Genomic DNA, 14319 nt, shown 5'->3' on the forward strand with positions numbered 1-14319 from the left:
AGACTCGAGGAGCTCGGTTTGTTTACCTTAACCAAAAGAAGGCTGAGGGGGGGATATGATTGCTCTCTTTAAATATATCAGAGGGATAAATACCAGAGAGGGAGAGGAATTATTTCAGCTCAGTACTAATGTGGACTCGAGAACAAATGGATATAAACTGGCTGTCGGGAAGTTTAGGCTTGAAATTAGACGAAGGTTTCTAACCATCAGAGGGGTGAAGTTTTGGAACAGCCTTCCGAGGGAAACAGTGGGGGCAAAAGACCTCTCTGGCTTTAAGATTAAGCTTGATAAGTTTATGGAGGGGATGGTTTGATGGGATAAAGTGATTTTAGTCAATAGGTCAATAACGTGCCATCGCTGGTAATTAGTAACAATGGTCAATGATGGGATATTAAAAGTTACTACAGAGAACTTTTTCCAGAGGGTCTGGCTAGAGAATCTTGCCCGCATGCTCGGGGTTCAGCTGATCGCCATATTTGGGGTCGGGAAGGAATTTTCTTCCAGGGTAGATTGGCAGAGGCCCTGGAGGTTTTTCGCCTTCCTCCGCAGCATGGGGCAGGGATCGCTTGCTGGAGGATTCTCAGCGATTTGAAGTCTTTAAATCATGATTTGGGGACTTCAACAGCTGAGTCAAGGGAGAGAATTCTTCCAGGAGTGCGTGGGTCAGCTTTTGTGGCCCGCATCATGCGGGAGGTCAGACTAGATGATCGTAATGGTCCCTTCTGACCTTAGAGTCTATGAGTCTGAGTCTGGCTCTGTTGATTTGTTTTCTTATTTCCTTGTGCGGGTATCATAGTTTTGAGAATGATTGGTGAAGATCTTGTAGGTGTTGTTCTCTGTCTGAGGGGTTGGAGCAGAGGCGGTTGTACCTCAGTGCTTGGCTGTAGACGATGGATCGTGGGGTGTGTCCGGGGTGGAAGCTGGAGGCATGAAGGTAGGCATAGCGGTCGGTGGGTTTTCGGTATAGGGTGGTGTTAACATGGCCATCACTTATTTGTACTGCGGTGTCTAGGAAGTGGACCTCCCGTGTAGATTGGTCCAGGCTGAGGTTGATGGTGGGGTGGAAGCTGTTGAAATTGTGGTGGAATTCTTCCAGAGTCTCCTTCCCATGGGTGCATATGATGAAGATGTCGTCAATGTAGCATAGGTAGAGGAGGGGCGTGAGTGGACAAGAGCTGAGGAAGCATTGTTCCAGGTCAGCCATAAAAATGTTGGCACATTGTAGGGCCATGCGGGTGCCCATGGCGGTGCCACTGGTCTGGAGGTATATATTGTCACCAAATTTGAAATAGTTGTGTGTGAGGATAAAGTCACAGAGTTCAGCAACAAGTTGTGCTGTGTCATCATCAGGGATACTGTTCCTGACAGCTTGTATTCCGTCTGTGTGTGGGATGTTTGTGTAGAGAGCCTCCACATTCATGATGGCTAGGATAGTGTTTTCTGGGAGATCACCAATACATTGTAGTTTTCTCAGGAAATCAGTGGTGTCACGGAGATAGCTGGGAGTGCTGGTGGCATAGGGTCTGAACAGAGAGTCTACATATCCGGATATTCCTTCAGTGAGAGTGCCAATTCCAGAGATGATGGGGCGTCCAGGATTTCCAGGTTTCTGGATCTTGGGTAGTAGATAGAATAATCCCGGTCGGGGCTCCAAGGGTATGTTGAATTGTTCCTGTGTTAGTGTAGGGAGTGTCCTGGAGTAGATGGTGTTTCTTAGTATATTCCTCAGTGGGATCTGAGGAAAGTGGCCTGTAGAATTTGGTATTGGAGAGTTGTCTGGCAGCCTTCGTCTGGTAGTTTGATCGTAATGCACCTCCTTTATCAGCTTCTTTGATGATAATGTCAGGGTTGTTTCTGAGGCTGTGGATGGCATTGCGTTCTGCATGACTTAGGTTATGAGGCAGGCGATGTTGTTTTTCCACAATTTCTGCCTGTGCACGTCGGCGGAAGCATTCTATGTATAGGTCCAGACTGTCATTTCGACCCTCAGGAGGAGTCCATGTGGAGTTTTTCTTCCTGTGTTGTTGGTGGGAGGGTATCTATGTATCAGTGAACTGTTCAGTGTTATCTTGAAAGTATTCTTTGAGTCAGAGGCAGCGAAAGTAGGCTTCCAGATCACCACGGAACTGTATCATGTTTGTGAGGGTGCTAGGGCAAAAAGAGAGTCCCCGAGATAGGACAGACTCTTTTGCTGGGTTGAGTGTGTAGCTGGATAAATTGACGATATTGCTGGGTGAGTTAGGGGTACCACTGTTGTGGCCCCATGTGGCAGGTAGGAGTTTAGACAGCGTACGGTCCTTTTTCCTTTGTAGAGAGGTGAAGTGAGTAGTGTAGATCTCCTGTCTTATTTTAGTGAAGTCCATTTGTGTGGAGGGTTGGTTATTAATGAAAGTCTCCAGGTTGGAGAGCTCTTTTTTGATGTTTTCCTGTTTGCTGTATAGGATTCTGATCAGGTGGTTCCTCAGTTTCTTTGATAGTGTATGGCATAATCTCTCACTGTGGTCTGTGCAGTATGTAGATAGCAATGGATTTTTCACCTTCAGTCCATTTGGTATGATGTCCATCCGTTTTCATTTAGAAAGGAAGATGATATCTGTCTGTACTTGTGCAAGTTTCTTCATGAGGTTGATAGATTTTGATTCCATACGGCTAAATGCAGTGCCTTGCATGGTGTCAAATATCAGAGGGGTAGCGGTGTTAGTCTGGATCTGTAAAAAGCAACAGAGTCCTGTGGCACCTTTAAGACTAACAGATATATTGGAGCATAAGCTTTCGTGGGTGAATGCCCACTTCGTCGGATGCATGTAATGGAAATTTCCAGGGGCAGGTCTCTGCTATCCCCATCCTGGGCCTCTCAAATTTAGACTATTAACCTGCCAAAATCCTTAGTCATTTCATATGTGGGCAAATGTCACAAATGTATTTTTAGGCCTAGAATGCAAAGATCAAATCAATTTTGCTTGTGACTAATCAAGAATCAAATCTGCAATAGGTCATCAGGAGTGAAGGTTAAGACTTTATTCTATTGCCACTTAGCCCTGTTACCAGATTAGTACTAGATTTCAAAGAGTTCTCATAAAATATATCAAAATAAAATCATGCACTCTTTCAACAGAGGAGCAAAGAAATGTGCAGTAATTTCCTTGGAGAAGTTTCTTATATTAGAGCTGTCAAGATTCATTGGTACAAACAGAATGATGGTGGTTCAGTATTTCACTAGATGTGAATAGCAATAGCAACAGCAGAGAAATACAAGTTCCCATATCTGGTCATGGCAAACCTTAGTGTTGCTGTAGGCATACCAAATAGGTCTGTGTGTGTGTGTGTGTGTGTGTGTGTGTGTGTGTGTATGAGAGAGAAGGAAGAATGGGAAAAAATGAGATAACACTCCCACCTTAGATAAACAGGCCATGGGATCCTAACAATGAAAGAATTGTTCTCCTATGAATGGCAGAGTGTAAGAAACAATAACTGCAGTTCCTCCAGGGCCAAGATCTAATATGATCTGCAAACATCCAACAATTATATTAGCTCAGAGGGAATGCACATACAAGTTAGTCTCTTTGATGTCCAGGCTTTATATTTTCTTTTCAATTTAACTTTGTTTTAATTGGTTATTTCTAGTTCACTCCCAGTCTCAAGAAAGACACACATCTCTAACGTTAAGCATCAGGAAACAGCAAAAATGAAGAAAAAATACATAGGAATGATTCTCTCCTGCATCAACACTGCTTCTTATAGATTCTAAGCACATCATGCGCCTTTTAAAGTTCCATGCATTATCATTCACTCAATGCCTTATCCTGGCATTTGAAAGCTTCTAGCTTGACTCTTGACATCTCTCACTCTGTTTAACTCATTCAACTTTATTTCCTTCACAATACAACAACATACAGCCATGAGGAATTCATTCTTTTCTTGCCTACATTCAAGTTAAGCATTTTTAAGCCCTGATTTTTTTACTCAAATTTTCTGGATTATTTATACATATAAAAACATTAGAGTTTTAGTATTCAAACAGCATGAAAAAACCTTGCAATATATTAATAAAATCCAATAGGATTATTTCCTGCCTCCCTCCTCCCCCCACAGGAGAGATCAATGTTATATTGTATGGGCAGCTTTCTGTATACACTAATATTTGCTAATGAAGATAAGTTCTTCAGTGAAATATGCATCTTTCCATACTGCAAGCATCTCTCAAGCAGAAGCTTCCAATATGAAACAGTTTGTTTTCTTTTAAATTTTAAATTATGACATAATTAGAGTTTGGGCAAGAGTTACTGGAGGTGAAGCCTCCCTGTGCGGGGACAGCTTAATTAAAATCAAAGAACAAATTAAGAGTAGAGGAAAAATAGAGGTGCAATAAATGAAAGGATACTAAGCCCCCAGAAAGTAGAGAAGAGGGGATAGAAGAAGTGCGGTAAGAAGTAGAAAAAAATGTTTCATGCTGTTCGGTGTCCTTCTCTAACATATTCCGTTTTCTGGCACTTGGCAGGGTGGTTGATTACCTTAAGAAGCTGCCTTTTCCTTCAGGGTTTAGCTCACTGATTTGTGTGAGGATAGCTCAAGTCCACACTCGTGGGAACCAGCTGTTGTTATCAAAGGCCACTGGTAACTGCAGCAGCTGTGTCAGGCTAGCCCATTAAGGTGACAGGAAATTGTAAAAAACTGTACAAGTAGCAATAGCAGGGACTCAGGAAGCAGGTGGGGGCTAGCTAATAGAGGCTGTCTTGGACTTAGCTAGTCCAGCTATTGCCAGTCCTGGGGATGTGGGTGGGTTGGTTGCTGTTGTTCTGGCCCTTTCCCCCTACACTGGGGAAAGGCAGAATCAGTAAAGGAACTCTTGTCCTTTTAATCTGACTGACTGGAGCACCAGCGTCATGGAGCATAAGGCCAGAAGGGACTGCCAGATCATCTAGTCTAACCTCCTGCATATCTCAAGCCACCAAAACCACCAAGCACCTGTATGCTAAACCCAACAGCTGAAATTAGATGAATGTATTACAGCCTACAGGAGACTAGACTAATATCTGCTTCAGGCAGGGAGCAGGAGGGACCGAGGTGCACCAGTGCTCAAGGCCACAGTAATGGCAGGAGATGACTAACTGAGATATACTCAATGTTATAAATCAACTCCAGCTCTTCTAGCCCTTGACCCCGCCATATTCTTATGTCATACCATATTGCCAGCGTGCAGCTTATAGCACGCAAGCAACATGTGGCTCATTGAACTGTATTGTAGCTTACCAGGATTTCAGCTTGCATATGAGATAAACATTAATATCTAGTCATACAGTTATGAAGTAAATCTTCTGCGTACAATGTAACACTGCAGCAATGCTGTAGACTAGCAGCCTAAGACAATGGAACTAAGGGCTGGTCTACACTAAGCCCCCAGTTCGAACTAAGATACGCAACTTCAGCTACGTGAATAACGTAGCTGAAGTCGAAGTATCTTAGTTCGAACTTAAAGGTACTTACTGCGGGTCCACACGCGGCAGGCAGGCTCCCCCGTCGACTCCGCCTACTCCTTTTGCGGGGCAGGATTACTGGCGTCGACGGCGAGCACTTCCGGGATCGATTTATCGCATCTAGACAAGACGCGATAAATCTATCCCAGAAGATCAATTGCTTGCCGCCGAACCAGCGGGTAAGTATAGATGTACCCTTAGAGATGTAAACTGTCCCTATTCATTTCCCTGGCTTATTAACTCTGAAGCCAAATAATGATAATTTAAGTGGCTCTTTTGTGAACTATTTGATGCTTCTCACATTAGCAGGAATAGTCAGTTTACGTGTTTTAACAATAATATGGGGTGGGATCTGAGTTACTCATACTCAGGGTTTAGCTGATCGCCATATTTGGGGTCGGGAAGGAATTTTCCTCCAGGGCAGATTGGCAGAGGCCCTGGGGTTTTTTTGCCTTCCTCTGCAGCGTGGGGCATGGATCACTTGTTGGGGGATTCTCTGCACCTTGAAGTCTTTAAACCATGATTTGAGGACTTCAATAGCTCAGACATAGGTTAGGGGTTTATTACAGGAGTGGGTGGGTGAGATTCTGTGATCTGCGTTGTGCAGGAGATCAGACTAGACGATCATAATGGTCCCTTCTGACCTTAAAGTCTATGATTCTATGAATATGTAGCTCTCATATAGCATTTTTCATTCACAGCTCTCAAAAGCCTAGACCCACAAAATCACAGGAACAATAGTATGACCCACAAAGCCTGAGTTTAGGTATATGAACTGGGATCAGCTGAGAGTACCCTAACCACTAGGCCATAAATCATTCTAACTCTTTCTCTGGATTAAATATTAAATTAATGTTTAATTTTTCAATTATTTATTTCAAGTGGAACAACTTTAATAAGACAGCTCGAGAGAAACTGAAAGCAGAATATTCCATAGCCTAGTGGTTAGGGCACTTACCTGTAAGGTAGTAGATCCTTAGTCAAATCCTTTCTCTTTTTCATGCAGAAGGGAGATTTGAATTGGGTGTCTCTAACATCCTGGGTGAGTACTTTACCCACTAGGCTAAAAGTTATAAGGGAGGACCCTTTCTCCCTACCCTCTATCTCTTTTGTATAGAGTTAGGTGGCTTCTGAGCACGCCTACAGGATTGGGCCCCACACACGACTTAAGTGGTTGAACACCGATTTTTCCCATGGCTCGTGAATTGCTCTGGGGCATAGTTGGGAGATAGATGCTCGGGCACACAGAGGAAGGCAGCAGTGCACATGCTCAGAGGCAGAAACATAGGCACAAGCGAACTGTTGCTGCAAAAAACATAGACAACAAGCAACTTGAGATGCTTCAGGGTAAGGAAGCAGTGAGTGGGAGTTTTGTGGATCAAAATGGTGCCTAAAAACAGGACTTAGGCCCCTTACTTCCATTGAAATCCATGGGAGTTAGGTGCCTACATATTTTTGAGGAACCAAGGCTAAGGTGTCTACGTAATCTTGTAGATCTCACCACAGTGCTTTACAAAGGAGGAAAATATCTTTATCCCCTTGTTATGAATGGGGAAAGCAAAGCACAGATCCTGTATTTAGGCTCTTAAATGCCACTGAATTCTTGGGCTTGCCCTTGGTCACCCAACAAGCAAGCCAGGGACAGAATCCATCCCACATTTCTATTATCTAGCCCCATACTACCTCACTGCTTACCCACTGTAGTTACATATCATGAAAGCTAGAGACTGAAAAGGTTTGTTACATTTTGGAACTTAAATAGATTCATATTCAAAACAAACCTCTCCAGAGCTACAGGTATAATAAACATAGATGTATTCATTATACAACAATACAGGCCTTGCCTCTCCTACCCTACAGCAGATCTCCTCTCCGAATGTTTGAGAAAAAAAATATTGGCTTCACAACATGTTGGAAGATTAACAAATACAAGGAAATTTCACAGATGAGGATCCTTCGTGAAGATTCCTCTCCCATAGAAACTGAGGGATTCAATTCAAGTTTCTCCTTTGATCACACAGAGAGATGTCCCAAATTATGTTAGTGAGAATAGGGTTTTAAAGCAGCCTTTTCTTGTGAGATAATGATTCTAGAAGAGGAAAATGTAGAAGGAATATTGAGCCTTATTATTATTATTTTATTAATAATTTTAGCAACTGGTTTCATTAGACTGAATTTTGTCATCTTTAATAATGTTTTTCTTCAGCAGTCTTTTGCTGAACAATTCTTCAATGACAATAGACATCAGCACTGGAGGAGATTTCAGCAACATTATGCCTTGTTGTTCAAGCTTTGATTGATGTTCCAGGAACCAGAAAGCCTGTGGGGTAGCAATAATAACAGTACACGCTGAATTTATTTATAAAATACCCCATGCACAAATGCCTGTGGGTGCCTAACGCAATATAATTAGAACCTACACATATAATAAATAAAATGGTAACTAGCACATTAATTACCAGAGTGAATGTAAGAGAAAAATGAAATCATAATATAACCTGTCCTGGTGCCATCCGCCCCCAACATACAATATGAAAAAGTACCTTTCCAACAAATATTAACTAAAGAGAACATGAAAACAGCTCAGCCTCATCTAGAAGGATGCCAGAGATGCACTGATGCTTATTTATTATTTGTATGATACTAGTGCCTAGAAGCCCCACCCAAGACCGGGTCTCCATCATGCCAGGCATTGAATAGTGTATAAGAAACAATCCCTGCCCTGAAGAGTTTACAATAGACAAAGGGTGAGAGAAAGGAAGTATTATCATCTCCCATTTTACATATGGGGAATTGAGGCACAGGGAGGTTACACAGGGAGTCTTCTGGCAGAACTAGGAATTGAACATTGCTCTCCAGAGCCCCATGCCAGTGAATGAATCCCAAAATAAGTTTTCCTCTTATACTCTAAGAGATAGAGAGTCCAGAGAGATAGAAGTTTGATGGAGATGCTTCCTGTCATCTTGAGGTAATATCAAGGGGCAATGAACTTAATTACCACTGATTGTAACTGACATAAAGGCACTTGGTCTCATATTGCTTAAGGCTAATTGATATAGCAAGACCTTCACATACAGTTTTTGGATATCAAGTGCTACAGGTGGCAGAGTATAGACATCACTTGACTCAGGAGCCACAGCCCTTGAGAACAGGCTCTAGTTTTCTGCAAGAGGGGTAGGGTACAACTGCTTTTTCAATGATAGATTCCAGTAATGCACGTTACATTGGTCCATTTTCATAGATTTGTAGTTATTAAGGCTAGAAAGAACTATTGGGATCAACTAGTCTGACCTCCTGCATAACACAGACCATAGAATTTCACCCACCAATTCCTGTATCAAGCACAATAGCTTGTTATTAAACTAGAGCATATGTTTTAGAAACATATTCAGTCTTGATTTAAAGACTTCAAATGTTGGAGATTCCATCCAGTTTAGAGATTAAAGGCATGGATCACCTCTGTGAGATCTGGAAGGGATGAATCACTATCGTGAGGTTTGAATCTGGAAGAAAAGGCCATACTATTTGAGTATGGGGAAGAAAAAATAAAATTGATAACATCTTTCAGTTAAACTGTTGTTCATATGTTAATGAAAGAGCTAACAATAGAATCAATCTCCTTTTCACTTTATATGCCCTTTCACAATATGATGTCTGTGGATACATAATATAATATATATATGTACATGCATACACATGCACAAACTTATAAATATATGGACACTTAAAAGTTTGCATTATTGCAATAACTAAAGAGAAATATCTAACCCAGTCCATACCCATAGTAAGACTGCAGAGAGTGGAGGGGGATGCATGTACTGTTTCTCTAAATCCTCAGGCTGGTTTATACCAGCCTGGTTCCCCAACACAAGGTAGAGATGCTTGAAAGCTACTCTATCTTCTGTCAGCTGCCCGGGGCCCCCATCCTAAGCCACACCTCCTTTCCTTTGTTACCCAATATGTGTTAGAGTCCAAGAATGGGGGTGGCATAGGAGCCACTATGGTGTTGCTACGTCACCTGAGAATTTCCCAATGCAGGAATCATCAAAGGTCCAGTTAAGTAACTCTAGGGCTACTTTGCACTGACTAAGTGAGATTGAGGATCAGATCTACCACATGTAAGTCTTTAATTGGTAACTATAATGTCTGCAATAATTTTTCATTTGCAATCATTTCCCATTCACTCTTGCCTTGCAGACAATAGTGTCAAAATAAAAGAGGATATTTCAGGGCACTCAGAGCTGAGCCAGGTATGCTCTTCACACTCTGTGCCTTGGCTCTGGTCACTAGGTCCCCAATTCCCTTCTTCCTTGTTAACTGGGGGGAAGATGCTGCATTTTAGAAACCAGTTATGGAATGCCCTGATGATTTCCCTCACAGTCCTGGACTTGTAGTCATCCAGCAGGCAGAAATGTTATATGTAGATAGGAACTCCCAAAACAAAATAAATGGTGGAAATAGCATAAAACAAGAAGTTTCATACAGGTGAATGCTCAATTTACTTATTCCTTTGTGACTCCCCCTTTCCTTTATCTTTTCAGTCCTGACTGAATTTTGTTCTTGGCCATTAGCCTATAGCAGTGATGAGACTTCATTATAATATACAGTAAAAGGTGACAAATTGCAAAGACAAGGCATTGTTGTTTGTTGGTGATGCACTGAAATGAAATCCCTGCCTAATGGGCCTAGACAATGCCAGTAGCGGCAAGGTGCTATTTTGTGGAGTCTCTTTTCTTTGTTGTGTCTATAGAAACAATTGCCTGGAAAGGCTCAGAGATAACAGTAACTCCTATCATAAGTCAGTATTTTCCCTTCAAGAAAACATGTCTGTGAACATATGGCAATGATAATTATGACATTTCAGATTAGTAGGTCCTTCATTTCTCCTTGGTGTCCAATTAAAATTGCTAAAACAAAATTACTTTGAAAATGAAAAAAGGACAAATTCCTTAAATAACCATAATTCAATTTGGACCTGCCCGAGTTCCAAATTTTGAGGATTTCTCTTCTGTTTCTGCCTACAAAGATCTACAATGATGCATTACAGAACAGATTTCCCTTGCTTCCATTACAATATGGCCCAGTGGGAATGGTTCTCTGCATGTTTCCATCCGAGAGATTAGGGGCCGAATTCCAAAAAGCACTTGGCATTCAGCAACTCCTATTGTTCTGCTGGACGGTTTTGAAAATCTGGCTGTGGAGCCTGTTGATGGTATATTAATGATACTGATTACTTAAGAATTACCAATTAACAATTTAACGTTCTGAGATTTGGTAGGTTCTTGTCCCGAGATTGGGCCCAGTATTATCAAGATTATTGTTCAACTGGGAAACCTGACGTGCATGGTTGCAACCGTCACACTTGGAAAAGATCTTTTGCTCTTTTTACTAAACACAGAAATGTTCCAATACAGACAAGAAAGTCTGAATAATGCAATAATAATTTGATGTCTGGTTTTATATCATATGCATTCTCACAACTATTCTTGTGGAGACTTAGAAGTAGTAAGACAGGTGGCAGTCTACAGGAATCCAATACTCTTTCTGGCATGCCAAATGATTCCCAGGATCAAGATCTTGCTGGCCTTGCTCATGGTCAGTCTTATTATTTGATTGCTTCCATGAATATTCATAAGCGTGTTCAGCCTCCTTTGCCCAAAGCTAACTTCCTCACTCTAGTAATGTTGGGGTTTTCTTATTCTATAGGTTTGTATATGAATTATATTGAATTTATTAGCATGTATGCTAATTGGATACTATAACAATTGTGTGGTTAAGCATCTGCTGATGTCCCTATCCCAAATTACTCCAAACTGGCATCAGCTAAATGTTGCGGTTACCTGTTATCTTTCCATAGAATTTTAACAGAATCTTTTATTACAAAATTATGTCTTTTGCCATCTTCTGACTTAGGGTCACTGCTAATTAACTTATTTATGTTACACTAAACAATTTGCCAAACTACATGTCAAAGTTCACAGGCCTCATATCCTTATGTTAACTATTGAAGCTACTATCTCACAGACTGAGGCCTGTAGGCTTCTTGAATTTCTGCCTTATATCTTATCTTAATGTTTGTAAGCTAGCTTTTGGCTCATTGTGTAACCCAGGGGTCGGCAACATTTGGCACGCGGCTCGCCAGGGTAAGCACCCTGCTGGGCCGGGCCAGTTTATTTACCTGTTGACGCGGCAGGTTCGACCGATCGCGGCCCCCACTGGCTGCGGTTCACCGTCCCGGGCCAATGGGGGTGGCGGGAAGCCGCGGCCAGCACATCCCTCGCCCGCGCCGCTTCCCACTGCCCCCATTGGCCCGGGACGGCGAACCGCGGCCAGTGGGGGCCGCAATCGGCCGAACCTGCCACGTCAACAAGTAAATAAACTGGCTCGGCCCGCCAGGGTGCTTACCCTGGTGAGCCACGTGCCAAACGTTGCCGACCCCTGGTGTAACCCATAAGCTAATGCATAGACTACAAGTCTGATTGACACTTTTCTTTCTGTACCTAAACTAGCCAGGGCTTTGAAGGCCCATTAAGAAAACAGTGTGAACATATTTTCATGATGAGAGTGACCTTTGCTGGCTGAGCACCAAGCAGAAATGATGGGGTTCCAGAGGGAGTCTCCCTCCTCCCTCTTTGATGGACGGTGCCACTGCAGAATAAACTTGCTTTGGGACAAAAGACAGAATGGCTCCAGCTAATGGGCTTGTGATGATTACTTTCTAACACACAGACTATCTGTCATAGTTGGTCTCAGGCAGAAGCAATCTATGTTAGGGAAGAACAAGCTGAGAAATGACATCAGGGTATGTTGAAAACTCAGTCAGTCTTCCCAAGTGAGAGTTAATATTAGAGGAGGATCAAGGACCATGGCAGAAAACAATAATTCAACACCCAATGCCGCAAAGGATAATTTAACAGTTTTATTCAATAGGGGCTACAACACATATCTAGGTACTTTCTTTCACTTAAAGAATATAAACCATTAGAAAGTGGAGAGGCGGAGGTGAAAAAATACGAAATGTTCAGAGATATAGCTGGAATAAAAAGAACATTTATATTTCATCTTGCACTGAATCAGATAGCAAAAGTCAGAAAAGTCTTGATGAATTCCTAATTGGAAAACCGTACAATATATATGTATACATTCTGTCATCAATAAAGATGTCACTGTGCTGTCAGTATGACCGATAAGCTTCAATATACAATTTTCAAGTATAATATGCACACTGTCATCTCTAGGAGCACAATTTTTCAAATCAGTTGATATGGGGCATTTATATCAGCATGTGGCATTAATATCACCATATTACAGCCAAAGGCAGTAATATGACAGTGCCTAGGTATTAATGATAAATAAAATAATATTACCTTTTTTGTATATATGAAATCATAACACGGTTTCTTATTTCTACCATTAATCACAGCAGCTCTCAGCCTAATTCTGTAAATTGTATATTCTAGAAGTAACAGCATAACTGGTTATTTTTTTTATATTCCAGAACTGCTACAGGCATTTACTGTGAAAAGTCTGCATAAGAAAGAGAGACATCAATTAATATTCTGGTATCAAAAACAAAGAAAAAGATTGACTATGAGAAATGTCAAGTGAATTCCAATAAACATGCATAGATTATGGCAAAATGTGTTTGGGAATGATGCAGAACACATAATAATATAGGGAGACATACCTATCTCATAGAACTGGAAGGGACCCTGAAAGGCATTGAGTCCAGCCCCCTGCCTTCACTAGCAGGACCAAGTACTGATTTTTGCCCCAGATCCCTAAGTGGCCCCTTCAAGCATTGAACTCACAACCCTGGGTTTAGCTATCCCTCCCCCCACAAGGGCCCTAATCTGTTTTTCTGAGAAGGGGAAATTATCACATTGTGTAATATTAGAAATGGGGGTCTCAAATCTGCTCATGTATTTCCAGGGAAAGCAGAATGTAGTCATAATGCATGAGACCCCCTCAGAAAATATTCTGTCCCTGAGATCATACAATCTGTGTTCAGCCAGATCTAATCCATCACTATCAGAAAGACAGAGATGGGAAAGGGAAAATTCTACAAAAAACAATGATTGTTGCACTCAGAATCCACTGTCATGAAGTATAAGGTCATTTAAGGCTGGATATTCTTTTCTCTACCAGACATTCCTGTAAGATACAAGTAAAGAGGTTATGAATCATGTGAGAAGAAAAACAGATGCTTTTCACCTTGTGCTCTCAAAGGCATGTCCCATCAGTGATTCCAGCTGTCGTGATTTGGCTGATGCCAGAAGATTATCTTCTCAGTGTTCTCCAGTGTATTAGTCTCAATGCATTGGCTGCAAGAATAGAATTCTGTAAAGAATAAGGCAGCTAGGAAATATCACTACATTTCTAGTTTATAGAAATGTTCTGCAGGCAATTGAGAAGCAGGGAAATGAAAAAAATATTAGGTATCTTTTTTTTAAATGCTTGCTGGAAAACTGAGCTTTTAGTAAACAGAAAAATGGACAAAATAGTACAGTTTTCTTCTCTTAGCTGCAGAATTCTATGAAGACTCACTGAGGGTCAAATGGAGCCACCATGGTTTGACATCAGCTGAGGATTTGTCTCTGTCAATAACAGATTCAGTAGTGGCTCTGAGCCCTAAAGTGCTGCATAACTTCATGTGTTCCTTAATTAAGGACATTTTCAAAAGAGTCCCTCAGTCCTTCGTTTTGGTGGCTGAGCTATTCAGTGAAGTGCCCTTTCTGTAGCCCCGCTGCTGCTGCTTTGGTAGATATAATCGGGATGAAGATACATTTATTTTAAACTGATTTCATTTCTTCTCTCTCTTCTTTGAATGACTCAGTGCCCCAGA

The sequence above is a fragment of the Chrysemys picta genome, chromosome 8, assembly GCF_011386835.1.
Source record: "Chrysemys picta bellii isolate R12L10 chromosome 8, ASM1138683v2, whole genome shotgun sequence".
Taxonomy (NCBI): domain Eukaryota; kingdom Metazoa; phylum Chordata; order Testudines; family Emydidae; genus Chrysemys; species Chrysemys picta.